This window comes from Carettochelys insculpta, chromosome 1, assembly GCF_033958435.1.
Source record: "Carettochelys insculpta isolate YL-2023 chromosome 1, ASM3395843v1, whole genome shotgun sequence".
In the NCBI taxonomy this organism is placed as follows: domain Eukaryota; kingdom Metazoa; phylum Chordata; order Testudines; family Carettochelyidae; genus Carettochelys; species Carettochelys insculpta.
The window spans coordinates 334,353,087-334,370,952 of NC_134137.1; positions in this window are offsets into that span (position 1 = coordinate 334,353,087).

Genomic DNA, 17,866 nt, shown 5'->3' on the forward strand with positions numbered 1-17,866 from the left:
CTTTCTATTGTCCTCACTAGGTTTAACTTTCACTTTTTAAAACATGCATTTTGCCTCCTGGTGCTTCTTTAGCTTATTGTATAGACACAGTGACACTTTAAAAAAATGGGGTATATATTTAAGTTGACCCTCTGTTATGGTGTCTGTGATGCATTAGATCGTAGAGATCCCCTTCAGACTGTCACATAATATGATGATCATACCACTCAGCCCACTTACCCTCCCTCTGGGGCACACCTTTACCTTGTCCTTATAAACCAGAAGGTCTAATCTTCCCCCAGCCAAGGGACAGATTTGGGCTAACAGTCCCCCAACAGAATAACACAGACACTTGATAATAGCATAGCTCTGGGATGACTCAGTTACAGGGACTCCTCAGCACCCAGGAGCACAGCTCCAAATAGTCCCAACCCTCAAATAAATCCCTCTTACTCTGTATAAAAATTTTACACAGAGCAAGCTCATAAAGTTGACGCTGCTTATCAATTAAAAAGTGATATGCACACCTGTTGTCCCCACCTGCCCACCTGTCATCTCCCAGGTAAAAAGTATTTACACTGCACTTAATTATGAACAAAAGTGATGTTATTAAGTATAAACAGATCAGATAAATATCTAACAGGGATGAGACAGATGGTGCTTTTTCCTGCCATGAGGCAGGGGCCTGGACTTGATGACCTCTTGAGGTCACTTCCAGTTCTAGTATTCTATGAGTTTGTGATTCTAAGGTAGGAGTTAAGTGAATGCAAGTGAAACAAATGGATCAAGGTAAGTTACTAAGAAAAAATAAAACAAAAGCTAGCCAGCTAATCCTAATACACTAGGACTATGTCTAGAGCAGAGCAATTTATCTACAAAAGTTTTTTGTCAGAAGATATTTTGCAACAAAGCTTCTGTTGACAGATCATGTCCAGACAGCAAAGCAGATTGAAAGAGCCATCTGCTCTCTCAAAAGAGAGCAGTCGGACTGCCTGGCCACTCTACCAGCAAAACAGCCACCCGGAACCAAAGCAGACAGGGTTGCAGGTCACCATTGCCTTCCGGGAGCCCCGGGACTCCCTCCCTCAGTCTGTAATATGTGTGTTCAGCCACCTCCCTCTGTAGGTTGTGACAGCTATCATCAACACAATCCTGCTGCAGAGGGTCATCTGTATGGAAGATGTGGACAAAGTTGTGGCCAGATTCACCACTCTGAGGTTCTCAAACTGCATCAGGGCTATCAATTTGACCCACGTCCTGAGCTGTGACCCAGAATATGGCATGGCCAAGTATATCAACCATATGGGATACTATCATATTGGTGGTGGTCCCAAAGTGGGATGAGTTGGTCCCATGCCCATCTGTGCTGGCCCACAGCCTCTGCTCCATAATCTGTGTCATCCTCTAGAGGGTGGCATTGTGGTCCCAGTGGAGGTCTTTCTGGATGTGCCGCCAGCCCCTCTAGCTGTGGGCTCACCCTGGTGGAGAGATGGGGCTGGGCTGGCCCTCAAAAACTGTAGGTTCAGCAGTAAGGAAGACAAGGAAGAGAAAGGGCAAATCATTCATACAACACAGTCCCTAGGGCCCTGCCTCCACCATGAGCAGTGACAAACACTGCCTGGATCACGGGACAGGAATGTCCCAGAAGCAAAGCCATGTGTGGCCTTCAGGGTGGGCCCTGCCATACGGGGGTTACGTGGTGCTCAACGACGAGGCTGACTGCATCATCCCCTCCGCTCTGTACTGGCTAGCTGCCAAGAGGGATATCTGGACACAGAGGTGGCCCCTCATGGGTGGCTGGGGAGCCAGGAGCAGCCAGGCCCTCCCTGGTGCCTCCATACATATCTGCAGCTCACAGTGCTGTCCATGGGAGCGGGTGCTGTTTCACAATTGCAGGCATGCCCACGTGCCGGGTGCCATAGTCCTCGGTGTGCCTGGGGTCAGGCCAGCACTCTAGTAGCCAGCCCACTTCCAGCCATCATGAGTGCTGGCAGCCCTTCCGCTCCAGGGCCTGGAACTCATCCAGTCTCCCATGAGGTTGACAGCAGGCTGGTGTCAATGCCCAGGAACAGTCTGCTTGGTCTGGGTGGTGCACATTACCTTGCATGTGGTTCCACATGCCGGGACTGCATCGTGAGGTCCCTCCCAAGCTGGGTGCATGATGCTTGCAACACACCCCATCTGCACCCACCTGTCATGTCCAGAGGTGCATGATGAATGGGGTACTCACTGGAGGGATCCTCATTAAGCTCCGAAGAGGCCTGGAAGGTGGCCTGGCTGATGGGGACAAGCTCCACGATGATTAAGAAGCTGCTGCTGGGCCCCAGTTCTGTGTCTGGCTCTGGCTCTGGCTCTGGCTCTGGCTCTGGCTCTGGCAGGGGTTGGGGCTTGGAGGCCTCCTCTTCTTCCTTCTGATGGTGCTTCTGCTGCAGTGCGGGGACCTTAAGTGCCATGGGCACACTGTTGTGCAGCAAAGATATATCCTCCACTCCCAGTATGCTGTGGAGCTCACGGTAATAGAGGCAGGTGGCGGTTTCTTCCTTGGAGTATCAGGCAGCATCCTGGGACTGGACTTAGCCCTGGCGATGCTCCTTAATCTTGGCCTGAACCTGCTGCCTGTTTCAGCAAGAAGGTGGGTATTAGCCCCTTTTTTGGCCAGGGCTGTGGACATCCATGCATTTATGATGGCATTGCAGGACCTTGCTTTGGGGTCTTAGAAGGTCTCCTCCACCCCACACAGTTCCAACAAGGCCTGGCACTCCCTTCCCCTGTCCAGGATGTGGCCTACCTCTTGCTGCCCTGGGGTAACTCCTGAGACCCCACAGGCTGGTCCCTGGAAGGTCCAGGGGGATCTTGGGCTGCCTGGTCCTCAGTCATCTGTGAGGCTTTCATCAGCAGTGTGGCTGTGAGGACATGGTGACTGCAGCCTGTAGCGCTGCTGCTTCCATAGTCTCAGCTTTTTGCACAGGGTTTCCTGGGCTCTCTGCAGCTTTATGAGGTCCGGGAGGCAGGAACCATAGAGTGTTGCTTGCTGTGGACAGAGTGTCCGCAGGAGGCCTTTTCCGTCAACCAAATGCACCCCCAGAATGTCCAGACCCTCATTGTATCGACAGATCTCTGTCAACAGAGGTGTTCTTCCTTGTGGCGAATTGGGTACAGCTGTTGACAAAAACACTGTGTTCTGTAGACTTAATATGGACGCTCCCCGAGTTTTGCTGACAAAATGGCTGTTTTGTTGATAAAACCATCTAGTCTAGACACTGCCTAAGAGAAGTTGTTGTAAATCATATTTCTCACCTTAGTTCTTATTTCGGGTACAGTTCTTCACAAGCCAGAGTTGATCGTTTTCTATGATGTGGCCCAGCAATGCTCCTCCATCCTTCTTTTTACGGTTCTTTTTTCCCAGGTGTTCCTGTATATCCTGTTAGGACTGGGAGGCAGTTTCAAAAACCAGCCAAACACCTGCATTGTTTGCTTCCCCTCACTTACATAGAATTTCCCCAGGTGGAAAACCTTTGTTCCATTCCCTCAAACCATTCCCTGGAAAAATTCCAAATTCAGGTTGGATTCCAGCACCAGTTGGCTTGGACACCTATCTCTGCAGGACCAATTCAGCCTAACTGCACAAACAAAACTATTTACAGATCATTGTCTTGAGCACCAGGCCATTAAGTTCTTGAACTACCACCAATGGCTTTCACCAGAAAACCTATATCACTCATATTTCTAGCTTCTAATACAAAAAATATACATGCACACACAAAAAAATATATACGTTCAGCGGATTTTCAGCAAGAGGTTACAAGCCACATTTTGCATAAAAGTTATTCAGGTTATGCATATTCACATCAAAAATCTACTTCAATTAAAAATATGAGGGGCATAGTGTCACTGTGTCTTTAAAAAAAGTCTACAGACATTTGACAGGGATTTCACTTTTGACACCATACCTTTTAATTTCTGTTTAAGTAACCACCTCCTGTTTGTGTAGTTTCCCTTTCTGAAATTAAATGCTGTAGTGCTGGACTTTTATGGTGTTTTTCCAACCATAGGATGTTAAATTTAATTACATTATGGTCATTGTTACCAAGCGGTCTGGCTATATTCACTTCTTGGACCAGATCCTGTGTTCCACTTAGGCCTTAATCAATTGCCTCTCCTCTTGTGGGTTTCATGACAAACTGCTCCAAGACAAAGTCATTTAAGGTGTCAAGAAACTTTATTTGTGTGTCCTGTGAAGACATGATATGTACCCAGTGATAATGGGGATAGTTGAAATCCCCCATTATTATTGATCTTTTCATTATAATAGCCTCTCTAATCTCTTAGAGTATTTCACAGTCGCTATCACCATCCTGACCATGTGGCTGGCAAAAAATCCCCACTGCTAAATTCTTATTAGAGCATGTTACTACTTGCATACAGATGCTGTGTTACAGTTTGGTTCATTTATAATTTTATTTATTTTATTCTTCTCTTTCTCTTATATATAATGCCACTTCCCACCAGTATCACCTGTTCCGTCCTTCCGAAATATTTGGTATTACTACGTCCCATTGATTATCCTTATTCCATTAAGTTTCTATGATGCCTTTTGTATCAGTATCTTCATTTAATAAAAGGTGCCCTAGTTCACTCATTTTATTACTTAGACTTTCAGCATTCTTATATAAGCACTTTAAAAACTTGTCACTTTAACTGTCTGCCACTACATGATGTAATTGAATGGGACTCTTTCATTTGACTGTTCCTGATCAGATCCTGTCTGTGTTCCGTCATCTTCCATTCTGTCCTCCTGACTAGGACACAGAGAATCTCCATTAATAGATCCTCCCCTTAAGGATGTCACTGTCTGTTCCATACTCTCATTTACAACTGTCAGCATTCTCCCAGACATTAGTTTAAAAACTATTCTATAACTTTTTCAATTTTAAATGCCAGCAATCTGGTTCCATTTTAGCTTTGGTGGAGACAAAACTTTATCAAAAGTTTCCCAAGTTTCTAATAAATCTAAACGATAGAATCATAGAATCATAGAACAATAGAGCTGGAAGAGACCAAAAAAGCCATTGAGTCCAGTCCCCTGCTCTAAACGGGACCAAACCCATCAGATCAGCCCATCCAGGGCTTTGTTGCGGTGAGACTTAAACACCTTCAGGGATGGAGACTCCACTACTTCCCTGGATAGACCATACCAATGCTTCACCACCCTCCTAGTGAAAAAGTTTTTCCTAGAGTTCAACCTGGACCTTCCCAACCACAACTTGAGACCATTGTTCCTTCCATGACCACTGTGAACAGCCTCTCTCCAGCCTCTTTGCAACCTCCTTTCAGTAAGTTGAAGGCTGTTATCAAGTCCCACCTCAGTCTTCTCTTCTGCAGACTAAACAGTCTCAATTCCCTCAACCTTTCTTCATAAGTCATATGCTCCATCCCCCTAATTATTTTGGTCAGCCTCCGCTAGAACATCTCCAGTGTACCCACATCCTTCCTATAACCATTCCTCTGTACAATATTGTCTCACCCACACATCAAGCCCCTGCAGTTCTGCCTCTCTAAATGGAGATCCTGGAGTTTAACCTCTTATCTAGCAGCCTAAATTTAGCATCCAGGACTTCTCTTGTATCCTTTAGTATTTCACTGGTACCTGTGTGTACCATGACCTCTGGCTCTTCCCCAGCACTACACATAAGTATATCTAGATGTATTGAGAGATGTGCAACCATCACACCAGGCAAACAAGTCACCATGCAATTCTCCCAGTCATCACAAGCCCAGCTATCTATAAAAACAACAAGAAGTCCTGGGGCAACTTACAGAGTGGCAGATATTTTGGAGTATAAGCTTAGGTCTTTGGATCTTTGCCCATGAAAGCTTATGCTCCAAAATATCTGTTAGTCTAAAAGGTGCCACAGGACTTCTTGTTGTTTTTGAAGAAACAGACTAACTCGGCTATTCATCTGATACTTGTCACCAACTATCTATGTTTCTAATGATTGAATCCCCTATAACTACTACCTGTCTCTTCCTAACAACTGGAGTTCCCTGCCCTATAGAGGTATCCTCAGAAAGAGAGGATACCACAACATTATCTGGAAGGTGGGTCCCAAATATGGAATTATTTCCCTCTGCTCCAGTTAGATATCCTCCTTCCCTGAGACTTTCATCCTCCTCAACAGCAGAAACGCTATCAAACCAGGAGTGAGATCTGTGTAGGAATGGGGGGCCTCTGGTGCTGGAACTGTGAGTCTACCCACTGCACCTCCTCTATATCCTGGGACCAGGCACAAAACAATAGCTTGGCCATAGTAAGAGCCACCCGGGTAGATCAGGTTCCTGTGAGAGCCTTGGATCATCCATCTGCCCTAAGCACAGACACAGAAGGGGGCTGAAAGTAGCCCTCAACCCATGACCTTGCCCCCCACAAGGAGAGCTCCACCCAGGGTGGGTAAGGGATCTGAGGCTCCCCCACATAGACCAAGGTCACAGGTCACCTTTCACTATGTTTCACCTCCAACATCTCAACTCACCAGAGCATGGTCTCAGCATAAAGAGGAAGAGCAGAAGGCAAGGGCCTGTGGTGATGGGACTAAAGTTTACCCCAGCCCCCAACCCCCCAGCCCCTGGGAAGAAGCTTGTGCTACTACCAGGAACTGCACTTCACAGCAGAGAAGTTAATCTCCTTATTAGCTCCCTCACTGCAAAGAACAGCCACTACCACTGCAACCACACACCTGCCCTAGAGTACAACACATGTGTTAAGAAGTGGGCAAGCATGATCCCCAAAGCTCTGGTGCCTCTCGTGCCAAAAGTGTGGAGGTGCCAAATATGCTTTGTGCCCAGTTGCCCAATAAATCTTACTCTGCCTCTAATACTAGGAACCTGAAAGAACTGGATTAAAACAAAAGGGATCTTAGAGCTGTGAGAAAATTAAAGCAGGGTTTGTGCTCAGGTATTTGGAACTTTCTATAGATCTATATATCTCTTGTGCTTGTTTTGTCTATGAGTAATGTGTGATTTGTTTAGACATTCCCTCTAAGAGTCTGTGTGAGGTCCTTCCTTACCAAAAATATACCCAAAATCCAAAACCTTCCTTCCCCAAAATCACAACCATATTTCTTCCCTTCCCAATATTTCATTAATTTCATACTCTCCTCCAACCTACATCCCAGAGAGCAGGATTGATGGAAGCACTGGCATCCTTCTTGACCTTTCCAGTAGCATGTGAATTTTAAACCTCTATTAATGTGTTTTATGGTAGGGTGGTCATACAACTGAATTTTGGGGGCACAGACTTTACCCAATATTTTGATCATCATCATTCCAGTTCTTATTGACACAGGTTGCTTCCATGAGATGTACCATTTAAAACAACTGCAGTCATTGATTTGTGCTTGCAGCTTTTCATCTAATATAATTTCATTGTATCACGCTTTTACTCACCAGCTAGTGGTTCCAATGACAAATGTAAAACAAAAAAGGATTTCTTTCAAATAGCAGGACAGCTGGCTACATGTACTCTTTAACAGCTTGCTGGATAACTGGATCATAATTTCCTCTGGGTATAAGATAAATGAACCCTGTGTGGGCACTAGCTGGACTAGTTCATCATCCTTCCTACTACTTACCTTTGACTCTTAATTGAGAAGAAATTAAACTCTGTTTTGGATTCAGAAAAAGATTCAGCATTCATTCTCCTGATTTGGTTACAAGATGAGGAACTTGTAGGAGAATGGGGAGCTATAAAACTGAAGTTGTGAATATCATCACAGAGGTGTAAATACCATTTGAAACTGAATGTCTCCAATGACATGGAATGATTGGCTATAAAGAGGGCACTGCCTCCTCAGTGGTTTGTTTATTTATTTGTAAAAATTATGTCCAGGCCAGTGGAAGATACGCAGTGGTGAATCCTGGACATTGAAGCCGTGTCTACACGTGCACGCTACTTCGAAGTAGCGGCACTAACTTCGAAATAGCGCCCGTCACGGCTACACGAGTTGGGCGCTATTTCGATGTTAACATCGCCGTTAGGTGGCGAGACGTCGAAGCCGCTAACCCCATGAGGGGATGGGAATAGTGCCCTACTTTGAAGTTGAACGTCGAAGTAGGGACCGTGTAGACGATCCACGTCCCGCAACATCGAAATAGCGGGGTCCACCATGGTGGCCATCAGCTGAGGGGTTGAGAGATGCTCTCTCCAGCCCCTGCAGGGCTCTATGGTCACCGTGTGCAGCAGCCCTTAGCCCAGGGCTTCTGGCTGCTGCTGCTGCAGATGGGGATCCATGCTGCATGCACAGGGTCTGCAACCAGTTGTCGGCTCTGTGGATCTTGTGCTGTTTAGTGCAACTGTGTCTGGGAGGGGCCCTTTAAGGGAGCGGGTTGCTGTTGAGTCCGCCCTGTGACCCTGTCTGCAGCTGTGCCTGGCTGTGCCTGGCACCCTCATTTCGATGTGTGCTACTTTGGCGTGTAGACGTTCCCTCACAGTGCCTATTTCGATGTGGTGCTGCGCAACGTCGATGTTGAGCGTCGACGTTGCCAGCCCTGGAGGACGTGTAGACGTTATTCATCGAAATAGCCTATTTCGATGTCGCTACATCAAAATAAGCTATTCGATGTAGGCTTCACGTGTAGACATAGCTTGAGAGGTGTGTCCACCTGGTCCAATGACAGATGTCTAACTCTCTTGGAAGGACTGAGCTTGGGCCACATTGCTCTACTCTGTCTTTGCTAAGTCTGAGAAAGGCAAATCCCATTCTCAAGCATGCAACTCCACTCGTGTTGTACAGGAAGCCTAAGTACCTAATTTTGACCTATAGAGGCTTGTCTACACTACCTCCTTACTTCACAGGGAGAATGGTAAGTAGTGTGTTGGGAGTTTGTTAATGAAGTGCTGTGCTGCATATGCAGCACTTCTTTAAGTAAATCCCCACTGCAGCAACTTCAAAGTGTTTAACTTGGAAGTGCTGGCTCACATCTAGCCACAGCTCACCTGCCTGTACTTCGAAGTGCCCGGGGTACTCAAAATTTTGAGGAGTAAAGGGACTTTGAAGTACCCCGGGCACTTTGAAGTACCAGCAGGTGAACTGCAGTTAGACACAAGCCAGCACTTTGAAGTTTAAAACTTTGAAGTTGCCATGGGGGGCGGGATTTGCTTAATGAATTGCTGCATATGCAGCACAGCGCTTCATTAATAAACTCCCAACACCCTACTTACCATCCTCCCTTTGAATTAGGGAGGTAGTGTAGACACAGCCTAGATTCCACTAAGCAGCAGGGTATCTAATTATCAGGCTTTGCAATGCTCAGCTTAAAGTTTCTTCTATGGAAGTAATGGTCCTGAAAATGCCAAATTAACAGAGCTGGGAAAGAATTATCTTTATTCATGCCCCATGGCTATAGTGTAATGATCAGTATCCCTCCTAAGATTTATATGCATTTCCTCATCAATGTGCTGCATCCCTTTTTTCTGAGTCAATCATCACTTGTGAACTTGACCCAATGCCCATTGAAATGAAAGAGGAATTCCCCCCAAGTTCAAAGGACTTTGACTCTGTCCTTATATCTCAGGGGCCCCAAGCATGAAAATTCTTGGCCTCAACCAACAGAATGATGGTTTGTTTGTCATTGTGGATACTGGATGAGAAGTACAAGGCCAAGGAAAAAAGAGAAGCTAGATGCTGTACCACCCTGGATCATAAATCATAAAAATCAAAAACTATAGAAACATAGGGCTTGTCTACATTGTGACTTGATGCAAGGCAAGCCAAAGTATAATGCACCATCCACACTCTGCAGTGGAAGTCCTGAAGTACACATCAGCAAGCTAAACTATAAATTCACCTCCCTTCCTCATCCTCTCCGTCTTGCCTAGAGTTCAGCAGAGTATGTGCTAAACATTTGTGTGGGATGGGCAGGGAGGGCTGACAATTCCTGCATCCTGCCAAACTCATGGCTTGCGTGCAGGATGGTCAATGGCATCTACATCCCTCCATGGAAGCTCCCAGTAGGGGACATGACTACGCCCCTGTGCATAGTCACCGATGTGGCCTACCCCCTCCAGGTGTGGCTAATGCATTCCTACAAGGGCCACACCACCAAGACCCAGGACCAATAAAGCGCCCAGTTCAACCAGGCCTGGAACAATGTTGACAGGCTTTTGGGCACCTGCAGGCATGCCCACAGTTGTGGGTGCATGCTGTGCTCTCCACAGTCTCATGGAGAGCAAGTATGAACTCTTCATGTCACGCTGGGTGGCCGAGGCTGTGCCGCAGTATGATGAGCTGGGTGTGGTCCCATGCCACTAGGTGCACCAGGATGGGGTCCATGTGTGGGAGGTCCTCCAGGAGGCCTTCACCCAGGGGCCCCCATAACTCAGCCCCGGTCTCCCCACACAATGCCCCCCTGCACCCTACCCCAACCTCTGCCCCACCAGCACCCCCCACATGCGTGCAAACACATCCCTCACCGTCCCCACCCAATGCACGATACTGACATCATTCAATAAAGTTAACTGTTGAGTGTTCTAACTCAGCCAATCCTCAATACAACTATTTACAATGGGTGGAGGGTAGGGGAGTACTTAACAGGGAGGGCAAGGGATTTTACAAAGGTGGATGAGAGGGTCTCACCTATCTGTTGGGATCGGGGGGGACAGGAGCCATGGTGCCCCCTGGAACCATGATCACCCCAGGCCCCCTTGTGGGTCTGGGATGGTGCTGGGAGCATTGGTAGGCATGGGAATGGTGTTGGTGTAGTGACATTGGGCTTAATGGGGGCGGGGCCAGTGGAGCTATGTCTGGAGTGGGTGTGCCAGTCTGCAGCCACTGCACCTGCTCCTCCCCTTCAGCTGCAGTCAGGTGGGGTGGGAGCAGGGCGGCAAGGGCGGGGGTAGTGGCAAGGTTGCCAAGGGTGGGGGTGGCAGGAAGGGCAGTCGGTGAAGTGGGCGGCTAGGCCAGGTGGGTGGTGGTGGCCTGGCTGAGGGTGTCCAGGTACCCAGACGCCTAGTCCCAGGCCTCCCGCTGTATCGACAGCCAGTCCCAGAGCAGGCAGTTTTGCTCCCACCACATGGCTGTGTGGGCTGCTGCGAGGTCATCCTCCTGGCTGGGGTGGCAGGCCCACCCAATGTGACACCCAGTCCTGGTGGTCATTGCTCCATCCCTCTTGCCAGCTGCTGCAGGGCTTCCTGGCATGTTGAGGGGACTGGGGTGGCTCATGGATGTTGAGGCTGTGAAGAGGTAAGGGGAGAAGGTGGCTCCCCATCAATCATGTGACCAGGTGCTGTGGGCCGCTGGACACACCCCTGCCAGCCACCCCTCCCCCCACCTGTGGGGGGGCCCTGGGCCATCCCAGCCATGGTAGAGTCTGTCCATGGCTGGGCCATGTGCGGGGATTGGTTGGCCACCCCATGCCCTCCCATGCCATGTTCCCTGTGCGGCTGTCCTTGCCCCTGTGTAAGAATCCCTATGCACAGGATCCCCTGCCTGTGGCTGCTGGCCGTGTGCCCAGCCCTGGGCTGGTAGTGGCAAGGGGCACCCTCCCCAAAGGCCCAGGGTACCCAACACACCCTGTCCTACTTGAGGGTGCCTTAGAAGGCCCAGGTGGAGGCGGCCCCACTCATGTCCTCCAATGTCACGACAATGTAGAACATGCCCACACTGCTTGCTCTCCGTCGCTGTCCTCATCATCACCTTGGGGCTCCAGGTGTGGGATCGGGGGTGCTGCGGAATGTTCTGGCTGTGGCTTCTCGCTGTCCCTCTCAGCTTGCCAGTGTTGTGGGCCCATTCCAGGGCTACGTCTACACGTGAAGCCAACATCGAAATAGCTTATTTCGATGTAGCAACATCGAAATAGGCTATTTCGATGAATAACGTCTACACGTCCTCCAGGGCTGGCAACGTCGATGTTCAACTTCGGCGTTGCGCGGCACCACATCGAAATAGGCTCTGCGAGGGTACTTCTACGCACCACAGTAGCACACATCGAAATAAGGGTGCCAGGCACAGCTGCAGACAGGGTCACAGGGCGGACTCAACAGCAACCCACTCCCTTAAAGGGCCCCTCCCAGACACAGTTGCACTAAACAACACAAGATACACAGAGCTGACAACTGGTTGCAGACCCTGTGCCTGCAGCATGGATCCCCAGCTGCCGCAGAAGCAGCCAGAAGCCCTGGGCTAAGGGCTGCTGCCCACGGTGACCATAGAGCCCCGCAGGGGCTGGAGAAAGAGCATCTCTCAACCCCCCAGCTGATGGCCGCCATGGAGGACCCGGCAATTTCGACGTTGCGGGACGCGGATCGTCTACACGGTCCCTACTTCGACGTTGAACGTCGAAGTAGGGCGCTATTCCGATCCCCTCATGAGGTTAGCGACTTCGACGTCTCGCCGCCTAACGTCGAAGTTAACTTCGAAATAGCGCCCGACGCGTGTAGCCGCGACGGGCGCTATTTCGAAGTTAGTGCCGCTACTTCGAAGTAGTGTGCACGTGTAGACACAGCTCAGGTGTCCTGCTTCTCTGGAACTGAGGATCTGGTGTAGCCCAGCAAAGTAGGAGCTGCTGACGGCACTGCTCCTGACTGCCTGGCCGAGTCCTTGGCCTTTGCATAGCTCTGGTGCAGCTCCTTTACTCTGGAGTGCACCTGATCGGGGTCCAGGGGGGGTGGCCCCTTTTGCCAAGATTGTTGACCAGTTCGGCAAAAGCAACCATGTTCTGCTTCCACCCCTCCATATGGAGTAGGACAGCTTCATTCCTGCAGATGGACAGGAGATCCCGGACCTCAGCCTCCAACCACAGGACACCCCTCCACTTTGGTGGCTGCTTGAGGTCCTGCAAGCCCTGCCGCCCCATGCCTTGGGGTCCTGGGGTCCTAGGGGTCTTGCCTGCTGGCCATGGCTCTGTCTGGATGGTTTTCTGCCATTCTGAGGGGTGCTGGAAAGTGCAGCTCTGCGCATGTGCTCCTATGGCTGCCAGCTCATTCTCAGCTTCCTGCAAAGGGTTTCTGTGTCCCTGCAGCTTTAAGGCAGATGGAGCTGGCAGTCATAGAGCCCTGGGTGCTGGTCGCGGCATGTCTGTGCTCCTGGTGAGGGGCCGTCACCATGGAGGACTTGTAATTTTAACATGGCAGCCGGGGAGCAGCTACACATTTCCTTTCAAAACTGATGTTGAAATGAAGTGTTGTTCCCAAGATGGGAGTGGAACAATGCCTTCAAAATGACCGTCTTTTTATTTCGAAGTTGATTTTGAAATGAGCAATTCATGTGTAGTCGTTCTGCTGTTCATTTCAAAATTGCCCCTTCTTTCGAAAACACTGTCGAAACTACTTCCTAGTGCGGCCACAGCCTAGCTGTTTTTCCAAATCACCATTCAGTAATTAAAATGAAATTCAAACAGCATTTTCAGAACTGCTAACCACCTCCAATATTTTGCTGTCAGCATGAACTTCTATCAGACTCAAGGGGCCATAATATGTCAGTTGTCCTGGTAACATTTAAGGCAGAATTTGAATCAAGACAGAATTCCAACAACCTCCAATCATCTTTCATTGATGATAATGATTTTTGCTTTCCCTGTTTGAAAATATTGATAGGGCTGGAAAAATGAAGGAAGACAGATATAATCAGAAGTGACTATGTAAATTATACATACAGGTGCTATACAGTTCGTGTTTATTTTCGACTGGTCTAGTATCTTAATGAGCACTGGGCTGGGTTCTGAAGCAGCCAATGTATATATCACAGGTGATTATGAGCTTTCACATAAGTTTCTAGTCTTGGAAAGATTCCAGTACAGAAACCAATTTGTGAAAGCTGTCCTGCAGCAGCACATTTGTTGAATGAAGTCTTTTCCCTTTCCTAGGTTGCTCAGTAGATGTAGCGTTCCAGGAAGACTCCCCAGAGAGACAGTGGCAGACAGCAAGACAAAAGCAGGACAACCTCTATTAATTTGAAGCCTGTAAAAACCTAAAGCTAGTTCCAAAGTCCATTCTGTGGGCTTTGGATCAGGCACTAAATATGTGCAGATCAAGAAACATGACTAAAAGCAGACTGTGGGCGTAATTATGCTATTGGGTTAAATGAGGAGTCATAAGTTTTGTTGGATATTATTATCCTGACCAAGTCCGGTATGTTAATTTTAATAGAAAATTTAAAAAGGGACTAACGACTCACCTAGGAATGTGGTAAATGATAATTATTAATTAAAATAGATTTGAATTAAATCAGTTGGCTAGTTTTAATCTATTTAATATTTGCTATATTGATTTTATAGTGCTGTTTTTTAAAACCAGAATGGTATGCAGTACTGTGTCAACATATTTCTGTCAGCCAAATTTGTGATCTCATCTCAGAACACAACAGTGGGTTTGTTTGACCGATTTTATATTAAACCACATTGATTGGAATTCATTTTATTTTCATCCTTTAATTCTTTATTTGTAGCACCTCACAACAGCAATTCCATTATTTTGCTTCTTAACAAAGTAAGGCTATCCATTCTCTAATTAATCAGTTCATTCCATTTACCCTTTCAAAATGAGGCAAAAAATTACCTTTCTTCCAACCCTCTACAAGTTACTTATTTCAATATTTGTTCAGAGTTAGCACTGATGCTCCATAGGGCTCCTTGGTCAAAGGTTTCATAAAATGTGTGTGTGTGTTTGCAAGTTACGCAGAACTGTAGGGGTTTGTTATGAGTGTGTATTAAAGTTTCAGATTACCAGATGATAACTCTGATACCTCATTGATATAACATGTTCATATTATCTGGCATGGTTTCAAATACAGAAAGTAATATTTATCGGATACATCTGTTTTCTGAATCACTGTCAGTTTTGTCTTTTCCTTCTAGTATTGGACTAATATTGTAGGAATTCCTTTTGTTTAAAATACTGGTTCTTATATCTATTGACTAAAGATTTTTTCAGTGATTAATTTCATTTCCTTTACCTATTGTCTGCATTTCTTAACATCTAATTTATATCTGTTGACATCAACATCCTAATGGTTTGCTTTCACATCCTATTTTACCTAGGATTTTATTTCATTTTTTTTTACCCACAAGCAGCCTTATTTGCAAGTGAATAATTTTGGCTTGAGCATTTAACAAAGTGCTCTTAAATTCTGAGGCTGTGTCTACACATGCCGCTTCTTCCAGAAGTGGCACAATAATGAGCTGTCCGGAAGATGCTAATGAGGCACAGATGCAAATTTTCCACACCTCATTAGCATATTGGTACATGGTTCAGCTTCCAGAAGAAGCTCTTCCAGACTCCAAAGTACATATGCAGCCATGCGACCCGTGGGGATCTTCCAGAAGGAAACCCTCCTTCCAGAAGCCCCCTCTTCCCAAAAATTTTAAGGAAGAAGGGGCTTCTGAAAGGAGGGTTTCCTTCTGGAAGATCCCTGCAAGTCATGCCTCTGCATGTGTACTTTGGTGTATGGAAGAGCTTCTTCCAGACTCTGAACCACGTGCCTATATGCTAGTGAGGCACAGAAAATTTGCATCCGTACTTCATTAGCATCTCCCAAATAGCTCATTACCATGCTGCTTCCAGAAGACCCCGCACTTGGGCTGTGTCTACACGTGCCCCAAACTTCGAAATGGCCATGCAAATGGCCATTTCGAAGTTTACTAATGAAGCGCTGAAATGCATATTCAGCGCTTCATTAGCATGCGGGCGGCAGCCGCGCTTCGAAATTGATGCTCCTTGCCGCCGCGCGGCGCGTCCAGACGGGACTCCTTTTCAAAAGGATGCTGCCTACTTCGAAGTCCCCTTATTCCCATGAGCTCCTTTCGAAAAGGAGTCCCGTCTGGACGCGCCGCGCGGCAGCAAGGAGCATCAATTTCGAAGCGCGGCTGCCGCCCGCATGCTAATGAAGCGCTGAATATGCATTTCAGCGCTTCATTAGTAAACTTCGAAATGGCCATTTGCATGGCCATTTCAAAGTTTGGGGCACGTGTAGACGTAGCCTTGTAGACATAGGCTGAATATTTAGCCTCACTTTTCTATTTATATTTTTGTCAATTTTACTTTAATTATTAATTTAACAATCAATGTCAAGAAAAAGTTGCACTCCCCTGCTTCCCCCCACCAAAAAAGGACAGATTTCCAATTACGCAAAGGAATGCAAGGGCAAAATCTAACATAAAGGCTGTAGCCACACTTGGCCAAAATTTCAAAATGACCATGCTAATGGCCAAATTGAAGAATACTCATGAGGCACGGAAATGAATATTCAGTGCCTCATTAGCATGCTGCCAGCTGTGATGCTTCAAAAGTGTTGCTTCCAAATGTGAGTGGTTCAGCTACATGGGGGTCCTTTTCGAAAGGACCCTGCAGACTTTGAAATCCCCTTATTGCTATCAACTGACAGGAATAAGGGGATTTCAAACTGTTTGGGTCCTTTTGAAAAGGATCCCCGTGTAGCCAAGCCGCATGCATTCAAAAGCGGCACTTTCGAAGTGCCACAGCTGGCAGCATGCTAATGAGGTGCTGAATATTCATTTCAGTGCCTCATTAGCACTCTTCGATTTGGCCATTAGCATGGCCATTTTGAAGTTTTGGCCAAGTGGGGCCACAGCCAGACAGTTTACACCAACACTGACTGAGCTTGAGTCTGTTCATAAGCATATGGAACTCCCATTGTCTTCAGCTGAAATGTCTTATGTGTATTTAAAACTGAATTTACTGCCTAGAGACTACTAAACTTCTTTGTATTATACTTGTTTTGCACACTCACTAACAGTCGAGTTGGTGCAATTTATGTTATTTTATGTTATTAAGTTATCAATGTACTTGATCCTCTGTGAAGCATCTGTATTTTTAGATATAGCTTCCAAAAACATTCTTTTAATGCTTATAAAGTAAACGTCAGGTTAACTAAAAGCTTTATGAAACCTAAAGAGACATACAACAAACCTAGTAAATTCTTGTGGCTTTTTGACACTTTCTGTTCCATCATTATCAAAGACATTTATTTGTCTTTAGTCCATCGAGACTCCTGTGACCTATTTTGACGAAACTGTAGAAATATACATATTGAAATTCTCTCTCGGGCCTCATCAAATATCTGAAGAACTAGAGTTTACCTTGGAATGTTATAAATGCATAATGAAATACATGTTGAAGTACCTACAATTTATGCTCCCGTTAAGGCATTTCTAATTATCTCAACATTACTAGAAATGGGGAAGTAAGGCAACAGTTCTTCTCAAAACCAACATCAACAACAAAACCTCAAATGAAAACAGCCTTCCAACAGGGCTTTACATGTAAATATGAAGTATTTTGGAAGGAAATACACACAAAATGCAATTTATGTTCATGCTCAGAGATAAAAGTAATGTACCTCAAAGCTTGTGAAAAGTGTAAATATTAGGCCAAATTTCTCTCTTCATCCTTCCAAGGAAGACTTTGAACCATTGAGTCCAATTTTTAGTTACACTAAGGACTCTCTGACACTTTGGTAGCATGAAGAGGTGGAAACAGCAACCCAGGTAATATCTCTTGTGGAGTGAGCTTCTTCCTCTGGGTTAAAACTGAAGGTAATAGATTTGCACAAACCCTATCCCTAGCAATGGGAGCAGAGGGCATATTGGGAGTGGATATGGCACTGGGAGGGTGTCTGGCTGTAGTATTTTAAAGATGGCTGTTCTCTGAGTCCTGGAAGCCTGCACCTGGGACAACAGTTAGATTGGTCCTATTCCACCTTACGTTAAGTGCTGGGTAGGACTCAAACTACCACCTTTGCCGGAAATCACAAAGGTATTCCTGTGTAAATCCCAGATATGAAGAAACTTAGGGAATGTCCACGATATCCTGGAAGATTGACCCACTCAGGGTCAATTTTCCTGGCATTTAATTTTGCGCCTCTAGTAGAGACGTGCA